Below are 21,128 nucleotides of genomic sequence, written 5' to 3'. Positions count from 1 at the left end.
CAAGAATCATCATTCAATCTAAGGTGAGAGTGGTTAAGCATAAGCTTGGGTGATCCAAGAGAGGGGAGGTGTCTAGCCTCCATTCCCAAACTCTCTCACCCAATTTCTTTGGGTTTTGGGTGAAGTTTCTTTATCATAAACATGTCTTTTCATCTTAGTATGCTTAATGAACATCTAGGAGGGAATATGTATATGTTTGGTGATGGTTTTGCATGTTTATGCAACTTTGCTTATTTTGCAAGAAATTGACATGATTTTGTATGTGTGATGTATATTAGTGCTCTGGTAGTTTGTAACATCGAGTCGGGGATCGTTTGTATTCCGTCGTATATCGATGCGAACATCTTAACTTATGTTTTATGCTAATGAATTATCTTTGGAACTATTTTGTTCATAGCTTTGAAAATCCTTTATGTTATGTTTTCCGCTGCGACGTTTCGTGTCATGTGCACGATCGTTTTGAAAATGTTTTCCGTAGCGCTCCGGCTACTTATCTTTAAAAAGTTTTTAAGATCACGTTTTTAAGGGTAGTTAGTTCGGGGTGTTACATAATCAATCAATAATGAATGTATATACTTTGTTCAATCTTCTTATATAAGATTAATTAAATGGCACTTATAGAAGGAATTGAAAGGATATATAAAATCTAAGTGTTGGATATGGCTTATTTGTAACAATGAAATCATAATTCTTTCATCCATCTAACAAAAATGTGCTATACTGAATTCTACTGTCAGAAAGACATCCCACCATTTGGAAAACTTCGTTATAAACTTTTGATGTTTTCATTATTGTTTGCGTTTATTCGTTCTTATTTTCTTTTGTTACTAGTTGTTCCAACACTAAGATATATTTCTTTGCATTAAATTATTTAACTTCTCTCTTTTTGAAAGTAATTATTTAATTTTCTATAAAAAGAAGATTATTCGAATTTTAATTATTTATTTTGCAAAGTAATATAAAAAAGAAGATTCCAATTAGATGTTGATAATTTTACAACTTATGAGGTGAATATTTTATTTTAGCTTTATTTTCAGATAAGATTCTGAATATTATATGTTACTATCTACTTAATTAGCATATAGCTAGCTAATTAAGTAATATATATATATATATGTTAACTCATGCAGAGAGACCCAACATATTAGGTATGAGAAAAAAATTAAAAATATTGATACGGTTTCGGTGCGTACCATGATATACCAGATACGTATTAATACCTGATACGTACTCGGTATCGGTACTCTCCTTCAAATGGAGTATCCATGCTTCATAGCAGAAAGACAAAATACTAATGATTTTATTTTTATCTTTAGGATGCTGATCAGTCGCTGGAATCCTGTGTGCCGAGGGTCCACGAGCTTATAGTGTACCATTGCGTCAGATCGCGCCACGTATCAGCTCTGCGAGGGTGCACAGTTTTACTGTGTGCGTAACAGCTCTAGACCACAGCCTGCTGCAGTGCAGACTATAAATTGTGTTTTTAACCTAGTTTTCTCGCATCTTTTGCTGTTGGGATTTGTTGGAGGCATAGGGAGGTAGAGTTTTAGCGATTTAGGATCCTATCCCAGGTTTCGTATTTTCTTTCTGTATTTTGCTTTCTCAAACCTCAGTTTAGATACATGAGGATTGACTCAGTTTTTCTTTGTTATGTTTTGATTACATTTTTATTATAGGAGAATGTTAACATGTGCACCAAAGGCACATGTTAAGAAGATAAATTAATGTGGTAAACATTAAATGTTAAGTTGTGAATTCAACTCTTTAAACATTAAATATTAAATATTTTGTATCATTAAATGCTATATTTCTATTTTTAAGTAGCTTAACATGTGCCCTTGGTGCACATGTTAACATGACCCTTATTTAATGTTTAAAGAGTTGAATTCACAACTTAACATTTAATGTTTACCACATTTGTCTTCTTAACATGTGTCTTTGGTGCACATGTTAACATTCTCCTTAATTTAAAATCATCTTAGCCACGTTTGATTCTTCACATTAATAATAAATATTTTTTGGCATAATCAATCAATAATGAATATGTATACTTTGTTCAATCTTCTTATATAAGATTAATTAAATGGCACTTATAGAAGGAATTGAAAGGATATATAAAATCTAAGTGTTGGATATGGCTCATTTGTAACAATGAAATCATAATTCTTTCATCCATCTAACAAAAATGTGCTATACTGAATTCTACTGTCAGAGAGACATCCCACCACTTGAAAAACTTCGTTATAAACTTCTGATGTTTTCATTATTGTTTGCGTTTATTCGTTCTTATTTTCTTTTGTTACTAGTTGTTCCAACACTAAGATATATTTCTTTGCATTAAATTATTTAACTTCTCTTTTTGAAAGTAATTATTTAATTTTCTATAAAAAGAAGATTATTCCAAAATACCCTCACAAGTCACAAGTCACAGATTTGAACAAAAAAGCCTACAAACCACGGGCAATTTCCTTTGGTCCTTACCATTATGGAGAGGAGAGTTTAAAGGCTATGGAAGTACAAAAGCATAGAGCCCTTGTTCATTTCTTAAAGAGGTGTAACAAACGTATTGAATTTCTCTTCCAATGTATGGATCAAGTGGCTGATGAGTTGAAAGACTCGTACATGCCACTTGATACCGATTGGAAAAATGACATATCAAAATTCCTTCAAATGATGATTCTTGATGGTTGTTTTATTTTGTAGATTTTGAGAGTCAATGATCCTGAAATTTCGGTTGTCGACTATGATGAGAATGATATTGTGTTGCCATATGTCAAGCGTGATATGCTCATGCTTGTGAATCAAATACCTATGAAGGTTCTTCATATATTGACTAAGGTTGAAACCGAGGTTGACGAGGTAATATTAATGGTCCATTTTTTGTTCGTCATTTAAGTTTTTTTTTTGTATTTTTTTATGGGTCATGTTAACCGGTGCCCCCGGGGCATTGGTTAAGGAAACCAAAAAAGGAAAATTTTAAATTGAAAATAATACTTTTTACACTTTCGAGGAGTTGACTGCACAAACTCCAATGTCATATTACTATATTTGCTTCCTTAAACAGTGCCCCCGGGGCACTGTTTAACATTTTCCTTTTTTTATATTTGTTTAGTTTTAAGATTATTGACCAATGATCTATACTTAAATATAAATGTAGCTAACATTTTACAATTATTTAAATAATATATTTTTACGGAAAATATTACTCCTCCATTCTAAAATAAATGTCACAGTTTGACTACATGAACTATTCACAAAATCTACTTTGACATAACATTTTACTAATATGTAAAGACTAAATGTTAGTGTAGAAGATATTGATAAATAATTTTTTACTAATATGTATAAAGACCAAATGTTAGTGTAAAGATAGTAATAATGTTAAGGAGAATGCTGAACATAGCGAAAGTATGTTTCGTGAATGGTTAGCGAATGAGTTGGCAATTTGATGTCCGTCAGATGCTTCATCAAAAAATTTAATAATGACACCAATCCCATGTTTTCCGCCCAGCAACGTTTTTAATTGGCTAGATAGTAATTCGTGACCGTTTCGTGAACATTAATTTCTCTCGTCATATATAGCAATTCTCTAATGTTAATCAATAAAAAGTTATCACTTTTGGTTGTTTTAACATGTGATATATTGTACATGTTAGACAAACCCTATTTTTCCGTTTATAGCTATATATAAATGTTGGTTGATAAGTTGATTGATTATTCTAAAGCTAGAATTTATATGAAACATTGCAGGAAGATGATTATGAGTTAAACAAGAAAATCATAAAGTTGTTAAACCCAATATTCATGGAAGATACCTCCTCGAACGAGAAAATCAAAGAGTTGGGGAAATGCATGCGTGTATTGGACTTGTATAGAAAAAGTCTAATACTAGAAGAACCAAGCTACGCACCACCACCACCCAAGCCCCAAAAAACCAAAGAAAATTGTTTATGTTTAGAGGCAGGTGAAATAGATCATATCATTCGATCCGCAATCGAGCTCCAAGAGGCTGGAATACGTTTCAAAAAAAGCAAACAAGGAGTCTAAAAGATTTTCCCTTCAATCGGGGTGTTCTTTGGCTCCCGGCTTTGAAATTAGACGATGGCACGGAATACATGTTCCTTAACCTCATTGCCTTTGAGCGTATCCACGTTGGTGCAGGTAACGAGATAACATCGTTTATATTCTTAATGGACACTATTGTCGACAGTGCTATGGACGTTCCAATTCTTAGCCGGAGTGGGATCCTGATCAATGCTCTTGGGAATGACAAAGTTGTTGCCAAATTATTCAACTCAATGTCCAAAGAAATCCCCGTAGAACGCGGTGGACATCTTGTTATTGTGCGGAATAGTATGAATCTGTATTGTAAGAAACCATGGAAAAATTGGCGTGCTTGTCTCATTCATGCTTATTTTAGGAACCCTTGGGCTATAGTGTCGCTTGTTGCTGCTATCTTTCTTTTTGCTCTTACTATAATTCAAACTATATACACGGTTCGCCAATTTGATCAAAACCCAAGTCCAAGTCCAAGCCCGACCAAGTCACCTAGTTTTCCGGTTACTCCGAGGCCTCACCGTCGTCCATAATTAATCACACCATGCCCGGCAATTTATCCAACTACCTAGCCCGCTTCTTGTAACTTCTCTTCTCTACTTATAATTTGATCTATACTTCTAATTTGCTTTCATTTTGAATACTAATATAATGTATTTGACACTTGATTTGTCATTGTAACTTTATATCAAATTGTTGTTCTCACTAAACATTGGATTGACAAACAAGTGACCCCATTCCCATGCATGAAATTATTTTCAATTTTCTTTTTATTTATAGAACTTGTTTCTCTGCAAATTAAAGGGAGAAAACGCCCAATGATAGATGTTGAACATTTCAAAAAATTGAAGTTGTATGTAACACGTGTAAAAATGGAGGGAATGTATGAGGTTCTCGACAAACATAGAGCCCTTGTTCATTTTCTAAAGAGATGTGTGGAAAGCCCATTGAATTGTTATTTTAACGCTTGATTAGGTGGCTCACGATTCGAAAGACTCGTATATAAGCCATTAGATTTAATTTGAACAAATGACAACACACCAAAATTCCTTCAAATGATGATTCTTGATGGTTGTTTTATTTTAGAGATTTTGAGTGTCAATTATCATTCTAAAAATTTGACGGACTATGATGAAAATGATCCCGTGTTTGATCAACACGGAAGACTTCATGTGATACAATATGTCAAGCGTGACATGCTTATGCTTGAGAATCAGATACCAATGATGGTTCTTTATATATTGGCTGAGGTTGAAATTAGCACGACGAGGCAATATAATTGAAGGACTTTTTATTTATATATCTCATTTAAAATTATTTTCTGTTTTATTTTTTCTAATTTGTTCAGTTATAGAATTAATGACCAATAACTTATACTTAAATAATTTTAGCTGACATTTTACAATTATTTAGATAATATATTTCAACAAAATATATATTAGTATTGTAAATATTATATTATTGTCAAGTAAGCAAAAAGTATCCTAAAAAAAAAGTAAGCAAAAAGTTAGGATGGGAAAACGGGTAAGTTTGTAAATATTATATTATATTATTGTAAACAATAGGAGTTTACTCGACCAAAAAAGGAAAAATTCGGTAGACATCCGACCCCAAATGCGGAACGCGAAATCCCAGTCTCAATTACGTTCAAAGTATTCGTCTTTCGATTAAATTTGCGATGACCTTGTTCTCGTTCTTGAAGGGGTTTATTGACGTTTCCCTTTTTAAAAATAAAACTTCGATCGTGACTTTACTGTTTGGCGAGCGCTTTTCACCTGTGCATTTTTTCCACCCGCTTTACCCAAGATCTCTAACATACTACCAAAACCCCTCACCACTAGACCTTTAGCATACTACCAAATGAATTCTCTTCTAACATTGTTTTGACAATAAACCCTCATAACCAAATTATTAAAGAATTAATAAAATAATACTGCAAGGTTTCACCAATACAAGATTTGACTAAAAGTTGAAATGGTCTATTCGCCTAATAAATGCAGGTTAAGGATGAATAAAACCAGGTTAAGGTCCGTACGCTATATAAATGCTTAAAAAAGTCAAAATTTTCAAGAATTAGTAAAAACATTTGACCATGTTGTTGGGTTTTTGTATGTTGGCTACATTTTGCAAAAACATCTGTCAGCCAAGTGTTGAGACATATGTGCATACATCAGGTGCCGAGACAGATGTAGGTACACATTGGAACAACACCTGTGTAGTCTGACTGCGCGCCAGCTTGCATTATTATTTTATATCCAATCTTTTGAAGATTTGCTTGGAGAATTATTTCGTGGTTACTTATACAACAAGGCGCACGTGGTCTATTTGTTTCTGAAGGCAGCCGAACCCTAGTTCTATTTTTAAAAGGAATATAATTTTAGAAAATATATTATTTGATTCAAAAATATGTCTGCTGCTGCCACAAGGTTTTGAAGACCTAATTCTGACTTGGAGCCCAAGATGTTTCACACCTATAAATACGAAGACAAGTGTGTGGTTTTGCGCATCAAAAACTGTGTTATTATAAAGTGTGTGTTCTTAGGGTTTTAGAGTTTTTATTGTGAGCCTTTCTTGTGTCTCATTGATGCAAGCTTAGGACCTGAGTTTATTGAGTTGTAGTTGTGAACTTCTCCTAAGCTTTGAAGTACGGAGTTAGTTCTTAAGTTGTGTTCGATTTGCTCGTAAGCTTTTAAGCAAGAGTGAATCCTAGTTTCATAGGAGGGTGTCTCCACCATTGGTTTGTTAGAGTTGTTATTAAAATCCTTACTGGTTGTAAGGTTGAGGGAATTGAGACGGGGTCTCATATCTAGGAGTTCCTAGGTAGAATTAGCACAGGTAGTGATTAGGCGAGAAGTCGTAAACGGGGCGTTTGCTGAGGGCTTTGAACTAATACTATTATAGTGGATTCATTCTTGGATTGGTATCCCCCAGAGTAGGTGACGTTGCACCGAACTGGGTTAACAACTCTCTTGTGTTATTTATTTTACTGTCTTTGTTATTTGTGTTATGTGTGCAGACAAGTGTAGACACACTTTGCTCAACACCTGTCTATTGCGTGACAGACGAGTGTTGATACACTTTGCTCAACACCTGTTTACTGTGTGCCAGGAATTTCAATTGGCATCAGAGCAGGCACCCTGTTCTGGTTTTTACGGTGAGCTCCAGGGAGATTTTTCTGGCGAATATGGACAAAGGAGGACTTGTTAACAGACCACCACTTCTGGTTGGTGACTCTAACTATGACTACTGGAAATCGCGCATGGCAGCCTTCCTAAAATCTATTGATAGCAAGACTTGGAAAGCAGTTCTGAAAGGTTGGGATCATCCTGTGATTGTTGACAAAGATGGTAAACCAACAACTGAATTGAAGCCTGAGGAGGACTGGTCCAAAGAAGAAGATGAACTAGCTCTTGGAAACTCTAAAGCACTGAATGCCTTGTACAATGGAGTTGACAAAAATATGTTCAAACTCATAAAAAAATGCACCTCTGCAAAGGAAGCTTGGGATATTCTCAAAACAGTACATGAAGGTACTTCTAAGGTGAAAATATCAAGGCTACATCTTCCAACCACTAAGTTTGAGAATCTAAGGATGAAGGATGATGAAAGTATTGTTGGAACAAAATTGATTTAAAAATGTTTGCCCCTAAATCTATTAAGGTTTTGATGATAACAAAGTATTAATAAACAATTGGAAGGACTAAAAATTTATTTTAAGTGCGCAGATATAAGCATCAGATAAGCTCTGAGTGAAGCTCAGAGGATGTGAATTCAGAAGTTCACAAGCGCTCAGAAGATGTTGGACTTCAGAAGTTACAACCTTCAGATGATGAAGTCTTCAGAACTTCTTGAGTGACTAAAGCCTCATCAACCTCTGAAGATCTCTTTGATATCTGTGAAGATTCCCTTTGCAAGTCAACTCTTCTACCAATGAAGAAAAGGACCTTTCAAGCCTGATCAGTTCAGCTACTCTCATTTTTGTCTATCCTCACTTGAGAACGTGGGTCTTCAGACTTGTTAGCTGAATAAGGAAAGTCCACTCTGCAGTAGTCAAAGTATCTGAAACTCTTACTCAGTTTAGATACAAACTAACTGCATCAAGACAGACTGCTTGAAGACAAAAGATTATCAACTCCAACGGTTCTTTTTTGCAACGACTCTTTTCTGGTGGTATATATATATACTAGAAGGATCAGCTGCAAAAAGACAACAATTATTATCAAGGATTGAACGTGCGCTGAACAAACTCTGAATTCTGTGTATACAAGCTCTGAACCTATTATCAAGTGTTTTTGCACTTTAGTCAAATACTCTGTAATCTTTGTATTTGCTCTCTTTAGGTTCTTCTAAGAGCATTTGTATATCTTCATATACTTTACTATTACTTGAGGAAACTTAAGCTTGTGTGCTTAAGTGTGAAACTTAAGCTTGTGTGCTTAAGTGTGAAGTCTTGAGCTTGTGTGCTTGAGCATTTTTGAGAAGTCTCTTGCTTGTGTGCTTGAGCAGGTGTAATCTTGTGTGATTATAGTGAAATCCCTTGGAAGTGCAAGGGGACTGGACTACTCTCGTTTTGTGAGAGGAACCAGTATAATTTGCTTGTGTGATCTCTCTCTCTCTATCTTGTTATTATTTGTGTTATTTATCCGCTGCTAACGTAGTTGAGTTAAGAACTTGAAAAAGTTTTAACTTGGCTAAAACACAATTCAACCCCCCCCTTCTTGTGTTTTCACACCTTCAATTGGTATCTAGAGCTCTGGTCTGTTACTTTCACTTAACAGTGAGACAGTAAAGATCTTGTGAGAACACTATGTCTGGAGGAGACGATAGTAGCACTAGAACAACCAGTGAAGCCGGTGAGGCCAGTGGTGCTGGTGGTGGTCCTAGAAATGCTTTTGGTTTTGACTACTTGAGTAATGAATCACATGAACATAGTGGCAACAGAAAAGCCCCTATATTCAATGGTGATGCATCATTATTTGAGTGGTGGAAGGAAAGACTGTATAGCAATATTACTGCTATTGATCATGAGTTGTGGGATTTGGTTGAGCTGGGAGTAACTTTTGAAAACTTAAATGAACATGGAAGATTGTCCATTGAGCATAGAAAGTTACTCACACCAGCTAACTTAAAAACCTACACTAAGCATCATAGAGTTAAAGACATTGTTGTTGGTGCTATTAGACATGAGGATTATGTCAGAATAGAGAACAAGTCTACTGCTAAATCTATCTTTGACTCTATGTGTGCTACCTATGATGGTAATGAAAAGGTTCAAGAGGCTAAGGCTAGTCTCTTGATAAGGCAATATGAACTATTCACTATGCAACAAGATGAAAACATTGAGACTATGTTTACAAGGTTTCAAATCCTTGTATCTGGTCTTAAAGCTCTTAAGAGAAGTTATTCCACCTATGACCATGTTCAGAAGATTCTGAGAAGTCTTCCTATTGCTTGGAGACCCAAGGTCACTGCAATAGAGGAAGCTCAAAATCTCAAGACTCTGAGTCTTGAAGCTCTGATAAGCAATCTCAGAAGCCATGAGATGGTTCTGGATGCTGACTCAGAAACTAAGAAGAAGTCCAAGTCAGTGGCTTTACAGTCAACTAGGACTACTTCTAAGGCTCTTAAGACTCAGCTTCTTGATATTGAAGAAGAATCTTCTGCTGATGGTCAAGAGGAGGAAATGGGTGAAGATGAGTTTGCTTTATTTACTAAGTTTCAGCAATGGAACAGATTTAACAAAAGAAATTTCAGAGGTAACAGCTCCAGAAATTTTGTCAGCAAAAAGGATGATCAGAAGAACTGCTTCAACTGTAAGAAGCCAGGACACTTTATTGCTGACTGTCCAGAAATGTCTGCTAAAGATAAAAGCAAAAGATACAGCTCAAAGAAGCAACAATTCAAGAGCAAATTGAAAAAGAGTCTGATGGCTACTTTTGAAGAGCTATCATCTGAGGAAGAAGTTGAGGAAGAAGAAGAGGCAAATCTAGCCCTGATGGCTTCAACTGACTCAGATGCAGACTCAGAAGATGAATCAGAATCAGAATCAGAAGTAACTGATGAGGTATTTTCTGACTGCTCTAAATCTCAGCTTATAACTGCACTTAACAAGGTCATTGAGAAACATCTCAGAGTGTTAAGTAAACAAAAAGTTTTACAAGAAAAGCTTAACACTCTGACTGAACAAGCTGAACATTTTCAAGGTCTGTATCAAGAAACTCTGAATAGAGTGAATGACTTTGAAAAGGGTTGTGCTGTTTGTCACAAACCTATTGATGAGCAGGAAATAGCTCTTCAACAGTTTGTGCATCTCAACCTTGGGAAGAGCAAAGCTGCTAATAGAATTTATAATGTTTTGAGACATAGAGGAGAAGGACTTGGCTATGAATATGGTAGAACATATTCAAAGCTGAAGACCTTTGCCAAAAAGGTTGGAAAATCTTGGGTTTATTATGTTGTTCCACCAAGTGAAGAGGGAAAGAATTCTGGTAGTGTTGAAAATGACAATGATGATCTAAGTGATTTAGAAGCTGACAGCTCAGAGGAACCAAGTGCCTCAGGATCTGGAAAGAAAAGTTCAGAAGATAGAAGTTGTTCAGAACTTGAGAACATTAGTTCAGATGTTCTGAAAGCTTCAACATCTGAGACTTCAAATTCTGGATTCAAAGGAACTTCAGTACCTGAAGCTAGTCAATCTAAAACATCAGAAGTTTTTAAAAGAAAAAATTCAAACTCCAAATCTCAGATGAAGTACAAGACTCAGATTATTTATGATTCTAGAGTCAGTAGATATAATCAATCAGAACATGGGATTGATGATAAATACAAATCCTGGAATCATAAACAATCCAAATCTTGGAACAATAACAGATTTCAAACAAAGAAAAGGTTTCAAAAAGGTTATTATTCCAAACCAAGATCTTTCTCTAACACTAGAAAACATAGTAAGCATTTGTGGACTAACAAGCGTGGACCCAGAAGATGGGTACCAAAAGCTGAAATAATGTATCATTCAGATTTACCAACTAGGAAAGGATATGTCCTACCTAGAGTATGGAAACAAGTCCTATGCAAAGGAAGAAGGGCTTATGTCCTAGACAAATGGCTGACAAGTTCTCGAGTTAACAATCAGAACTTGAATAATGAAGAGGAAGAATACTGGGATGACTTTATCATTAACTGTGATGAAGAGTTCTATCGCAATGATTAAAGTTGTTTCTCATACAGCCTGCCACTCAAAGAAGTATCATGAATCATTCATGGTATCTGGATAGTGGATGTTCAAGGCATATGACTGGTGACAAACAACTATTTTCTAAGCTGACTATGAAAGAAGGAGGATCAGTTGGCTTTGGAGGAAATCAGAAAGGAAAAATAATAGGTACAGGTACAGTAGGTAATTCCTCCCTATCTATTAATGATGTTTGGTTAGTTGATGGACTTAAGCATAATCTATTGAGCATAAGTCAATTTTGCGACAATGGTTATGTAGTCATTTTTAATAAGGAATCATGTATTGTAACCAAACAATCTGATAATTCCATTATATTCAAAGGTCTGAGGAAAAACAATGTTTATAAAATTAATCTTTCTGATTTGAATGAACAAAAAGTGTTGTGTCTTTTGACTTTGAGTGAAGAAAAATGGATCTGGCATAAGAGGTTAGGCCATGCTAACTGGAGGTTAATCTCTAAGCTTAGCAAGCTTGACCTTGTCAGAGGTTTACCAAAAATCAAATATCACTCAAACACACTTTGTGGTTCTTGTCAAAAAGGAAAAATTACAAAATCATCTTTTAAACCTAAAAACATTGTTTCTACCTCAAGACCATTGGAACTTCTTCACATTGATCTTTTTGGGCCAGTTCACACTGCCTCTATCAATGGAAAGAAGTATGGATTAGTAATTGTTGATGATTACAGTAGATGGACTTGGGTAAAATTCTTAAGAACAAAAGATGAAGCTTATGATGAGTTTAGCATCTTCTGCAAACAAATTCAAAATGAAAAAGGCTACACCATTTTAAAAGTTAGAAGTGATCATGATGGAGAATTTGAAAATGAACCTTTTGAAAACTTTTGGCATTCTGCATGAATTCTCTTCTCCTAGAACTCCTCAACAAAATGGGGTTGTAGAAAGGAAGAATAGAACTCTGCAAGAAATGGCCAGAACCATGATGCATGAAACTAATGTAGCAAAATTTTTATGGGCAGAAGCTGTAAACACAGCATGTTATGTTCAAAATAGAATCTATATCAGATCTAAATTGAACAAAACTGCTTATGAATTGTTCAAAGGAAGAAAACCTGACATTTCTTATTTTCATCAGTTTGGATGCACATGTTATATCTTAAACAACAAAGTCCATCTAAAGAAATTTGATGCTAGAGGTTATAAGGGTATCTTTATAGGATATTCTGAACGCTCAAAAGCATACAGACTGTATATTTCTGAAACACACACTGTAGAAGAAACTATGCATGTCAAATTTGATGACAAAGAGCCTGACCAAGTGTCAGAGCTTGTGGAAGGTTTGTCTAGATTTCAGGTATCAGAGGATCAATATTCAGATATTCCAAACTACTCAGAACATCCATTCTCTGAAGAACCTCTGAACATAACAGTTCCTACAGACTCTGAACAACAAAGAACTGAAGCAACTGCTGAACCTGATGTTGATGAGTCTGAAGATGATGAGCCCCCAAGAAACACCTTCAAATACAAATCATCACATCCAGAGGAACTGATCCTAGGCAACAAGGATAGTCCAAGGAAGACAAGATCTCAACTAAGAAATGAGGAATCTTTAGTTGGTCTTATCTCAATGATGGAACCTTCAAAGATTGATGAAGCTCTGAAGGATGATGCTTGGATTGTAGCAATGCAAGAAGAGCTGAATCAATTTCAAAGGAATGATGTATGGACTCTAGTGCCCAAACCTTCACACAAGAACATTATTGGAACAAAATGGGTATTCAGAAACAAGCTGAATGAACAAGGTGAAGTGGTAAGAAACAAGGCTAGATTGGTTGCACAAGGTTATAGTCAACAAGAAGGGATTGACTATACTGAAACCTTTGCACCAGTTGCTAGACTTGAAGCAATCAGGTTACTTCTATCCTATGCTGTTAATCATGGAATAACCTTGTATCAGATGGATGTTAAGAGTGCCTTCTTAAATGGTTTTATTTCTGAAGAAGTGTATGTTAAGCAACCTCCTGGTTTTGAAGATGTCTCAAACCCAGAACATGTTTTTAAATTGAAGAAATCACTGTATGGTCTGAAACAAGCTCCAAGAGCTTGGTATGATAGACTCAGTAATTTCCTTCTTGAAAAAGGTTTTGAAAAAGGGAAGGTTGACTGCACACTCTTTAGAAAAACAACCAAAGAAGACATTTTAATCATTCAAATTTATGTTGATGATATTATCTTTGGTTCAACTAATGCTTCCTTGTGCAAGAATTTTTCTAAGATAATGCAGGATGAATTTGAAATGAGCATGATGGGAGAATTGAAATTCTTTCTTGGAATTCAAATCAATCAGAAGAAGGAAGGAACTTATGTTCATCAATCAAAATATACCAAGGAACTTCTGAAGAAATTCAATCTAGATGACTGCAAGATAATGAACACTCCTATGCATTCAACTACCAACATGAGCAAGTCAGATGATGAAGGAAAAGTAGACCAAAAGGTCTACAGAGGTATGATTGGTTCCTTACTCTATCTGACAGCCTCTAGACCAGATATTTTATTCAGTGTCTGCTTATGTGCAAGATTCCAGTCAGATCCTAGAGAATCTCATCTTACTGCTGTAAAGAGAATCTTTAGGTATCTGAAAGGAACAACTAATCTTGGACTTCTCTATAAGAAATCCAATGATTATGTGCTAAATGGATTCTGTGATGCTGACTATGCTGGAGATAAAATTGAAAGAAAATCCACAAGTGGCAATTGTCAATTTGTTGGTGAAAACCTTATCTCCTGGGCCAGTAAGAGACAAACTACTATAGCTTTGTCTACAGCAGAAGCAGAATACATTTCAGCAGCTAAGTGTTGCACACAACTACTCTGGTTAAAATAACAGTTAGAAGATTATCAAGTAAGCAGTAACAATATTCCTTTATATTGTGATAATACTGCAGCCATTCATTTATCTAAAAATCCTATCCTACACTCTAGAGCCAAACACATTGAAATTAAACATCATTTTATCAGAGATTATGTTCAGAGAGGCATTATAGATATTAAGTTTGTTGATACTGAAAATCAATGGGCTGACATATTTACTAAAGCCTTACCTGTTGAAAGATTTGATTTTATAAAGAAACATCTGAACATGTTTTCAATCTCTGAATGAAATTTTTTTTGGCTATTAAAGTGTAAGAGGTTATGTATATCAGAACTTATGATTCAGAACATCTGAAACACAAGCTCTGAAGTACTTAACTCTGATAGAGAATTTTAAATATCTCAGAGGCTCTGAACTATTTAAATGGAAAACGCTTGGTATTTGATACTAAACAGTTGTCCATTAAAATAGCAGTTACCGAGTAATTTTCTGCACGTGGTCTACGTGTGTCAGGTAGTGGGTGGTTAATGATGACTTTTGATATTCAACTTTCTGTCAATTAGCGTAACTTCCCAAATTTGCTATTTTCGTGTTAACTGTGTGCATTTAAATAAAACTTCCACAATACACTTGCACACTTCTCACTCTCACAACCTACACTTTCATTTTCTCTCTAAACCTTCAGCAAACTTTCTTTCTCTCTCATTAGTTTCCAAACCCTACCCTAACCTCCAACAATGGCCGGATCTTCATCTTCTTCGTCAACAAAGATTCCACCGTTTATGTTCAAAAATCTTCAAATCGTTGGGAACGAGATGGAGTTTCCAGAATCTGAGCTCATATTTCTTTCTGAAAAGATGATCGACTTTGACAGTTTAAAGGCAAATGGGTTCGATGTAAAACATTACTTCTCCGCTCAAGGATGGGATAAGTACTTCAACATGTTAAATGGTCCTATTTACCCAGATCTCTTGAAGAAATTCTGGATGAAAGCAAAGGTGTTTGATAAGCATGAAGCTAAGAAGGAAGAGCTTGCAGCTATTGAGAGGAATCCTAGTTTAAAAGGTAAATCTAGGAAAGAAATGGGTTTATTGGAATACACTGGAAAACAGATTAGGTCAAACATCTGTGGTATGAACCTAGCTTTCTCACCTATTCATTTCAATGCGTTGCTTGGTCTAGATAACTCTGGGATAGAGTTGGATGTTTTTGAGAAGGACACAAGGTACAGAGATGATCTTCTGGCTCTGATGTGTACAGATTTGAAACTGAAGGGTAAAGTCAAGGGTTTGACTGACGTCTGCAGAGTGCTATTCAAGATCATACTAGCTGCTATCAGTCCAAGAGTGGGTGGTACTGATACAATCTCCTGGACTCATCGTCATCTGATCTACTTTCTTCTGAAAGAAATGAAAGTGAATCTGGGAGAATACTTCTTTGAGAGGATCTGTGAGGCAATCTTCTTAAGCAAATCTCAGAGGAAGACAGCTATAGCCTATCCAAGATTACTCTCAGACCTTCTATATCAAGGTCATGTTGTTGAGAATCTGAAGAAGTTCCATCCAGAACTTGTGGAAAAGAAATTCACTCCTGAGATTCTGAATGCTAGCTTTCTCACCAAGATGCGTCTCATCTCATCAAAAGTGGTTCCACCTCCACAAGAGTTTACAGCCAGCCTTGAAGATCGTCTGTATGTGGATGGATATCCAGTAATCTCTGAAATGGATGTTGAGCACATCATCCAAGACTATCTGGAAGTTCTGAGAAAAGAAGGTTATACTGTTGATAGGAGTATGGTCCCTCCAGCTCCTGTAAACATGTATAATCCTAAGAGGAAACCAAAGAGGAAAGCTGAACAAGATAAACCAGATCTTCTGGCTCAGAAGAAGGTTAAGGTAGAAGAAGCTGCTGCTGAGCAAAGAACAAAGAGGAAACATGAAGCTTTGATTGGAAAAGGTGCTGCAACTTCATCAAAGAAGCCTATTGTTGTTGATGATGAAGAAGAAAGTGAAGATAGTGACTCCTCTGAATCTCAGTCTGATTCAGAAACTGAGTCTGATGAAGAAACTCTGAATACTAGGATGCATCAGAAACATGTTCCTGATCCTAAAGGTAAATCTACTAAGTTCATCTTTAATGAAGCTGAAATTGGAATAGGTTATACAAAACCACTTAGGACTATACTTCCTGAACCCACAATCATTTCACCTTCCGATAACCCACTTTCTGAACTAGAAAAACACCTCAGCCCTGACCCTCTTAATAATCAACCTCTTTCTCATGAAACCCACAAATCTAGCTCACCTCCTAAACCAAAATCACCTTTACCTCAACCTCAACCACAACAACTGTCATCTGACATTCCACCATCTGAACCTCAACCAGATATTCCAACTGCTGAACAAACCTCTCCCACCAAACAAATCTCTCCACATAAATCTCCTGAACCATCTCCTGAACACATTTATCCTGAATCAACCTCTGATATCTCATCATCTGAATCAACTCCTGAACCCTATCCTAACCCAAGTGCTGAACATGCTTCTCCTGAGCTTATTCATACTTGTGCCCCCAAGCCTTCAGAGGCAGAAGTTGTCATTATTGACAACCCTGCTACTGAAACACCAAACCTCTCTACCATTCCCAATCCTTCACCCTCATCATCTAACCCTTTTAGTAATCTATCCACTCAGTTTCATGATGACTTGGTTAGATTATCTCTGTTAAAGGACAGGTTTTTAGTATGTCCTTCTGATGTGGACCTAGAAGTGTCAAGCATTAAGGCAAGGATTTGCAATGCTTTGGATGATGCTGCTGAAGAGATTAAGGCTGTCGTTGGAAGAAGAGATCTGGATGTTATAAGCTTCATGAAGGTCAGTTTGGCTAGGGCTGAGTTGAAAAGGTTAACGTTTTTCAATCATGAAGAATCTGAGCATGCTAAGCTTGAAGCCCTTGCTGCTGCTGAACAATGTTTATCTGCCTTCAAGGTCTGCTGGGTTGATTCCAAGCTATTTCAGAGTCTTGAAGCTCACAGGGTTGAGAAGGAACGTCTGGAAGAAGCTGCTGCTAGGGTTGCCCAGTTGGCAAATGAGCTACATCATGAGGATGCCACAGAAGAGGATGTGCTGAATGTACTGAACCAAGATGATGTCCTGATGATTGAGTATCCAGAGGAAGGTGAACCCTCTGATAAAGGCAAGGCACCTTTGGTTGAAGAACAAGCTCCTTTGATTGAAGATCAAGCTCCTGTGGTGGTTAATCAGTTGCAGATCTTTCAAGAAGCTCTGAGGGAGCAACAAGAAGGTTTGGAAAGGCAAAGGACAGCTCACCTCAACCTGGAATCCAAAGTGGATGGTCTAGTATCAAATGTGGGATCGCTGAATGACAAATTTGACCAACTCTTAGCTTTCCTTAAGAAACCCTAGGATTCTATGCACGTGTTTTTTAAGCTGTTTGTTTTCTTGTTATCTTCTGAACAATTTTATTTGTCTGGTTTATATATTTCAAGTTGTTTTGTTTTTATATTTTCCTTTTATACTAAACTTTCTTAGATAAATAAGAACATAAGAACACAAGATGCTTTTAAACTAAAATTTTTATTAATGATCTAACCATGTTGAGTACATTGGTAAAAAGAAAAAGAAAAAGACAACCTAATCATAATCAGATGGATAATACTCAGAAGAAATCTCAGATTTCTCCTCAGCATCCTCTGATGAAATTTCTATGGGATCTGGGTTTTGTTCTTCTTCTTCTTCTTCTTGTTCTTCTTCTGGAACATAGCCAGCCAAGAACTCAACATAGTTAGCATCATCTTCATTCTCTTCAGCTTCAGAATCTGATGAGATGATTATTATCTCAGCATCTTGTGGTTTCTTGTTGTCTTCTTTATCTTTCTCATCTTTTTCGCGTTTTTCTTCTTCTTTCTTTCTACGAAACTCTGCAATGCGTGAACTAAACCTTCTCATTCTTCCTAATCTCTCTTGATTTACTCGTTTATTCTTGTTTTTACGTGAAGAAGGCATGTTAACTCGTTCACCTTTTATAAACCTTTGAACGCGTTGTTTTTTTTTTTTTTTTTTTTTTTTTTTTTTTTGAACTTAATTCACCTTTGTAACAACCACTCTTTTTCTTTGACTGTCTTGGTTTTATAAATTTTTTTACTTTTTGATAATGACAAAAGGGGGAGTAGGTTTACGCATTAATTGATAACTGATAAGTTTCAAAACTGAAACCACGCCTTTTATTTCGCTTTTATTCGTTAAAAGTTGTTACTTTTAAGCTGTTTTACGTATTTCAATACGGAGACTAAGTTAGTTGAAACTGAAATAAATTTCATAAGTAAGGATAAGTTAAGAGTGCAATTTTAACTTAGCCTTATGAGACTCAGGGGGAGAGCTTGCAAACCTCTCACTCTAAAGAAAGATATGAAATTTGTTTTATTTCAAATTATCTTAATCTTATACTAAATTAAAATATCATGGATAAAACTTAAAGCTCTGGCTTTAAGGAGTATCAATCTTAGGGGGAGCTTGCAAACCTCACAAACCTAAGAGAAACATGATAAGTTAATTTAACAACAATTGTCAATTAATACTTATGTTTGTCATCATCAAAAAGGGGGAGATTGTTGGAACAAAATTGATTTAAAAATGTTTGCCCCTAAATCTATTAAGGTTTTGATGATAACAAAGTATTAATAAACAATTGGAAGGACTAAAAATTTATTTTAAGTGCGCAGATATAAGCATCAGATAAGCTCTGAGTGAAGCTCAGAGGATGTGAATTCAGAAGTTCACAAGCGCTCAGAAGATGTTGGACTTCAGAAGTTACAACCTTCAGATGATGAAGTCTTCAGAACTTCTTGAGTGACTAAAGCCTCATCAACCTCTGAAGATCTCTTTGATATCTGTGAAGATTCCCTTTGCAAGTCAACTCTTCTACCAATGAAGAAAAGGACCTTTCAAGCCTGATCAGTTCAGCTACTCTCGTTTTTGTCTATCCTCACTTGAGAACGTGGGTCTTCAGACTTGTTAGCTGAATAAGGAAAGTCCACTCTGCAGTAGTCAAAGTATCTGAAACTCTTACTCAGTTTAGATACAAACTAACTGCATCAAGACAGACTGCTTGAAGACAAAAGATTATCAACTCCAACGGTTCTTTTTTGCAACGACTCTTTTCTAGTGGTATATATATATACTAGAAGGATCAGCTGCAAAAAGACAACAATTATTATCAAGGATTGAACGTGCGCTGAACAAACTCTGAATTCTGTGTATACAAGCTCTGAACCTATTATCAAGTGTTTTTGCACTTTAGTCAAATACTTTGTAATCTTTGTATTTGCTCTCTTTAGGTTCTTCTAAGAGCATTTGTATATCTTCATATACTTTACTATTACTTGAGGAAACTTAAGCTTGTGTGCTTAAGTGTGAAACTTAAGCTTGTGTGCTTAAGTGTGAAGTCTTGAGCTTGTGTGCTTGAGCATTTTTGAGAAGTCTCTTGCTTGTGTGCTTGAGCAGGTGTAATCTTGTGTGATTATAGTGAAATCCCTTGGAAGTGCAAGGGGACTGGACTACTCTCGTTTTGTGAGAGGAACCAGTATAATTTGCTTGTGTGATCTCTCTCTCTCTATCTTGTTATTATTTGTGTTATTTATCCGCTGCTAACGTAGTTGAGTTAAGAACTTGAAAAAGTTTTAACTTGGCTAAAACACAATTCAACCCCCCCCCTTCTTGTGTTTTCACACCTTCAAGTATTCATGAGTTTCACATGACTATACTTGACTATGACAATCAATTTGATGCCTTAGGAGAGAAGATATCTGAAGAGAAACTAGTAAGAAAAATGCTTAGGTCTTTCCCTAAAAAATTTGATATGAAAGTTACTGCTATAGAAGAGGCTAAAGATATCTCTGATATGAAGCTGGATGAGTTGGTTGGATCCTTGCAGACATACGAAGTGGCTGTAAATGAAAGAACAAAAAAGAAGAATAAGAGCATAGCTTTTGTCTCTAATGCTGAAGATGAAGAACAACAGGATGAGATGGACTCTGAGGATAACATCTCTGATGCTATTGTGATCCTAGGAAAGCAATTTAATGAGGTACTGAGAAGGATGGACAAACGTCCAAGGACAAGTGTAGCTGACACTAGTCGCAACAACAACAGAAATTTTAGTAACCAAAGAAAGCCTAGGACATATGAGAAATTCAATCAAAATGAAGGTGTATAGTGTCATGAATGTGAAGGATTTGGTCACATCAGGACTGAATATGCAACATACTTAAAGAAACAAAAGAAAGGGCTAACTGTTTCTTGGTCTGATGAGGATGACTCTGAAGGAGAGGTAGAAAGTGCAAAGCATATTAATGCTTTGACAGGTGTATGCACATCTGACACTGAGTCATGTGATGAGGAGCTAACCTTTGATGAACTTGTTGAGTCTTACAAGGAGCTTTGTCTCAAAAGTGAAGAAGTGTGCAGAACACTAGAAAAGCAAAAGAAGACTATTGCTTAACTGCAGGCTGAGAGATATGATAATCTATCAAAAATCTCTGAGCTCAATAAAGAGGTAACCGAACTAAACTCTCACCTTAACAATCTGAAGAAACATGTAGTAATGTTAAATAAAGGAACTGAATTGTTGGATGAGATACTGGAAAATCAAGCCTCTCCCGGCAAAGCAAAAGCAGCTATTGGCTATAATTATCAGCATGATAATAAACCAAAGGATTACAACCAAGACACTAAATACATACCACTTAGACAAACATTTCCCACAATGTATGGCATAGTGTCACCACACCTGTCTGCAGAAACTGTGAAAGGACAGAGACAGATGTTACCACATATGTCTGCACATCGTTAAAGAAAGCAGAATCCTAGATTTATACCAAGGCATAAAAGTAAATACCGCTCCTGGAGATGTCATTACTGTGGAAGAAAGGGGCACATAAGGCCTTTCTGCTATAAGTTGTATGGGTACCCAAATGAAACTA

At 35.9% G+C, this 21,128-nt stretch overlaps 1 protein-coding gene across 2 annotated transcripts in view; it reads right to left on the bottom strand.

The window, feature by feature from the left end:
• Window positions 1-21,128, bottom strand: part of LOC123910082 (phosphoribosylformylglycinamidine cyclo-ligase, chloroplastic/mitochondrial-like) — a 37,368-nt gene that overhangs the window by 6,145 nt on the left and 10,095 nt on the right. The window lies entirely within an intron of this gene.

This window comes from Trifolium pratense, linkage group LG1, assembly GCF_020283565.1.
Source record: "Trifolium pratense cultivar HEN17-A07 linkage group LG1, ARS_RC_1.1, whole genome shotgun sequence".
Classification (NCBI taxonomy): domain Eukaryota; kingdom Viridiplantae; phylum Streptophyta; class Magnoliopsida; order Fabales; family Fabaceae; genus Trifolium; species Trifolium pratense.
This window is presented reverse-complemented; position numbering and strand designations above follow the sequence as displayed.